Source organism: Hevea brasiliensis, chromosome 5 (assembly GCF_030052815.1).
Source record: "Hevea brasiliensis isolate MT/VB/25A 57/8 chromosome 5, ASM3005281v1, whole genome shotgun sequence".
In the NCBI taxonomy this organism is placed as follows: Eukaryota; Viridiplantae; Streptophyta; class Magnoliopsida; order Malpighiales; family Euphorbiaceae; genus Hevea; species Hevea brasiliensis.
The window spans coordinates 109,959,129-109,964,195 of NC_079497.1; positions in this window are offsets into that span (position 1 = coordinate 109,959,129).

The following is a 5,067-nucleotide window of genomic DNA, read 5'->3' on the forward strand; positions in this document are numbered from 1 at the left end:
ATATATTAATAATTAATTAATTGAATATATATATATCATGGATATATAAAAAAATATTCTTAATAAAACATGTATTTTACCTTAAGAATTATATCCTATAACCGTTATTCCATATAAAATTGTAAGAATGACAACTGATAATAAAGAATATATATATATATATATATAATAATTAAAACTATCAAATATTTTTTTAAAAAAAAATTAATAATTATAATTATTTATATATCATGTAAGACATTCACATAAAATGATCACTTTTTCTTGTCAGAGGATTTGAAAATTTATTAAAGGGCTAAAAAGCCTAATATAGAACATTCAGATTAAGGCCCAACCCTATTATAAAGAGATTGATTAAAAAAAGTTAATGAGGCCCAATAAAACATAACCCATAACAAAGGCCTAAAGCCCAATACAAATTACCCTTAGAATAACACAAGCAGGCAAGCCGAGAAGGTACCGTCACCTCTCACACTGAGAAGGAGCCTTCTCACACAGCAAAAGAGAAATAGAGCAAAGATCAACACACAATGCAACACCAAAACCAATCGAGTAGCAATTTGTTCTCTTTGAAGAAGCATGAACAACCCACAAAAGCAACATCTTTAGTAGCCTAAGAAGGGGTGACGTAGCTAGGTTAGAAATCCTGGGCTAAGAAAACGCAGGGAGTAACAATTCAACACCATAGTTAGTAGAGGATGGAGGTGGTAAGGATCATCAGCATTTCACTTGCGCCTTTTGTGTCTATCATTTGAAGTTGGACCCAATGAGATGCCACCAACAAAAAGGCCTTCATCGTCATGCCATTCAACAACATACTCTCAATCCAACCATCTAAGTGCTTCTCGAGATGTGCATGACACAAGTATAGCAAAAGAAAGATAAAACATAGAAAATAGACAGCCAAAGAAACACTTAACCCATGTAAACTGGGCTACAAGCTAGAAACTATCTATATCCTAGAGGTCGGGAGGGAACTCATGGCCGGGTCAAAGGAAGAAGACCTTCCCTTAGCCAGAGGGATTATGCAGGAATTTTCTATTATAAAAAAGTTTTGAGTTAGTTATATTGCCAATCTTGAGTTTCTTGTAATTTATCTTTCATTAGATTTTTAATTTTCGAACAATTTTACTGTGAATTGGATTTCTGACTGAACTCGGTATCCCCTTCAAAATTTATGTGTGACTGCATATAAATTTCAATATAGTTATAGCAAGAGCACTTGTCATTAATTGGCGTGGTGGATGGGGACAAAACAGTACAATCACACCACAGAAAATACGACAATCAAATTGAAAATATATCAGGACATCCACAAATTCTCTTCTAAATTGAAGGAACAACATTGACATTAAAATGTGAAGCTTGCAGGTCTTGAAGGAATCCTTCTCATCAAAGAAGACTTTGACAAAAACATTCAAGAAATAATGAAAGGGTATCGAAAGAAAGATGAAGCTTTGGACCTATGACGAATCCCTTTATTTTATTAATTAATTTTGAATATATTATTATAAATTACATTTTGTATATTTTATCTTTTAAATTAAATTTTAATTAATTATTTTTTTACTACAATGAGAGATAAATAATGTAAATTATTTTGAGTCTAATAACTAAAATAATATATATATATATATATATATAAAATTTAAAGTTTCAAAGCTAGAGTTGTATCAATGGATCCATAGAGTCATATGGCCAAATTACATATAATTATCAATCTTCAAATTAGTGAAGGCTTGGCAATTTGTAATGTATTTTTCACCTAACTTAAAGGTATAACTCAAGATTAGTATCAGAGTGTCACGACCCAACCTATGGGCCGGACCGGCACTAAGACCTGGGTCAGCTTAAAGCCCCCGAGGCCCGTAGTAAGTTTAACTATTCCTCAAATCCATAACCAGACCCACAATTTAGGCCTAATATGCATATAAAATAATTTAAATCAAACTGTTATAATTTCATTTCGGGCCAACTTAGCCCATAAATTTTCAGAAACTAAAATCAGGGGAGCCCAGCTCAACCCTGGTACCTCTTTTACAAACTGTTTAAATACCATACAAATCTTCATTTATTAATCTCAAAAATTTAAATTAACACAATTTCTAACAAGGTCCACACTATTACTAACACATGAGGAGTTCTAGATTTTAAATTTAGAAAAGATAGTAAAACAATTAAATAATCGACGTTAAACCTGCGAGGAAGAAAACAGGTTGCTTTGTAAAATAACTCCTCCTGTAGCCTAGAAAAATATTGAACAGGAGTGAGCATTCGACTCAGAGAGTAAAATATCAATTTTAACCATAATCTCTATAACTATCTAAAACTAATGCACCCTGTAGAGTGAAATGCGACATCAGCAATAATTTTCACATCATAACAGCAAAAAGGTAATTTGGAGCACTCACACACCCAGTAATATCAATCATAATATATATGGGAGCTGATCCCCTATACAGCTCTCTTAAATCCAACCTGTGCCAGCGAAGAACTCAGCTCGGACTTTTACTTAATAACCAAATCGGGGTCACAGCGAAGAACTCAAGCCGTGTCTACCCCGAAGGACTGGGTCCCAGCGAAGATCTCAAGCCGTGTCTACCCGTCCTATTCATAGTCCACACCACATCACACGCACGCTAACGCATGCACACTGCTCCAAATTACCACAACAACATCCATGACACTTTAACAGTTATGAATGCAATATAAATCGTGCCTAAAGTTTAACTACATAGATATATACATATAAGTGATGCATGGGCATGCTTGAACATATAATAATATCGAAATTACAATTAAAAATAATATTTTACTCACGGTACACCGATGACTATTGTGGCTGCTGGATGCAGAAAAATAGCTGACCTCGATCACCTAATAATTAAATTATAAATTTATTAGTACTAAGTTAAGATAAAACTCTAAAGAGGCAATAGACAGCCTAATTCATGCCGAAAATCCAACAGAGTTTCCCCTATACCTGGGACCTAACCAACCTGCAAAAAGGCTCAAATAACACTTATAAATTCTCAATTTCCACAACCACATCTCATCAATATCACATAGCCCCTCCTGGGCCCTCCAAATCAGACAATACTCAAAATCTTAAAAATTACGTTTTAGTCCCTATAATTGACATTTTTCAAAAATCCACTCAAACAAGCTCTAAAAATTTTAAAATTTTGCCCCGCGGTCCTTAATAATATTATAAGGCTATTGCAAAATGAATTATAATTTTCTAATCACCCATGAATATTTTATTCAAGAATTTTACTCGATTCCATAAGTTTCCAACATCTAACATATTCTTAATTCAACCTAATTAAATATTCACATATTTAAACCTCCATCCTCAAGCTTCAACCAATTATATAAAATTTAATTATCTTAATTTCAAATAATCTTATATACCCATATGCTAAAAATCTAACTAAATTCCATCTATATTTTTCAAAAATATTCTACAATCACTCAAAAATTCAACAAACACCATAGAATATCTCCAAATAATTTTACTTTCATCATATATTTTTCTTAGAATTTTTCTCCAATTTTTCCTGTTTAAGAAACACTATATTTATGCTCCACAGACAGAGAAATAATAAAAATTGTCTTACTCGAAATTTATCTGTATCTCAAAAATTTCACAAATTTATGAGGAAGCCTCTGGAAGTTGAATCATCTCCATAGTCCACCAGAGCCACCGCCGGAACCACCGCGCACGGTGGCCTGCCGTCGGCGACATTTGCTGGATCTGATCATACCACCATGTTCCTCTCCTCTTCCTCAGTCCATAGGTGGTCTCGGATCGTCGATCCAACGGTCGGATCGTCCTAGATCTGACGAAAAAGCTTGAAAAACCCGAAACTTCTCTCCTTCATATCTCACTCATCCGACCTCCATTTGCTGCAAAATTGGTATCAAAAGAAAGCTCTCAGAACAAGCTTTCCAACGCCACCTGAATTGCCTCGATCGGACGTCGGATGAAGCCGGAATCGAGTCGGAAAGCCGCTGCCCATTGTGCGCGCATTTTCTCTCTCTTCTCCCTCTCTTGCCGCCGTTTCTGGTGGTTCTGGCCGTTGCCGGAGGGTCGCCGGCCAGGTAGGGAGCCGCTTGGGAAGTCGCCGGCCGGTCACCGGAGAAAGAAAGAAGAAGAAAAGAGGGGAGGAGAGGAGAGAAGAGAAAATTTGGGGGGGGGGGGGTGTGGGTTCCTCCCCCCGTTTTTTATTTTTATTTTTTTTATTAAAAAGGCTGGCTGTGACAGTGGAAACCTACTGTCACACGCCAAAACCCCATAATTCATTTTTTTTTTTCTGGATGTTACACAGAGTAAAACCAAGCTCAATCACCTCTCTTTCTTAACATAGCAAATTATTATGGACTCGTTTCATTGCAAATATCTCAATAAAAAAATCTCTTCAAATTTGTAGGAAATGATTAGAGAAGACAAAGAAAATCTTTATTAATATGTGTAAAAATTTAATCAAGTGATTGTTCATATAAAAAGCTTGAATTTTAACTTTACTGTTCCTTCATCTATTTAGAGTATAAAAGTTATATATATATATATATATATATATTCATCTATTTACAAGTGTGTTTATATACACACATTCCATTAGATAGATGTACATGACTAATGGAATGTGCATTTTTAAGATATTTATTGCAATAACCTAGCAATGAGCTTTTGGTTACAGATAATATAAGTTCGAGCTCATGTGAGAAAGAACTTAATAACCATTAAATATTTGCATTGAATTTAAATATAAAAATTTAATCTAAAGGTTTATAAGTTTATCCTCATATGAGTTTGAGCTCTATATAAATACACCTTTATCTTTTTCTTTTGTTTATTAAGGATATCAATTGGTTTGTTATGGCAGGAAATGAAATGTAACTAAAAATAGAATTTTAACACTTTGAAATTAATTTGATGGCAAAAGTCAGCACAGCAGCGCCTATATTTAGCAAACGCAATACACCTTACTCCTTTCAACCTCAGGACAAATTTCAGCCACAACACTTCTCATTTTCTGGCTTTCCCTCTCCCCCATTCTCTCC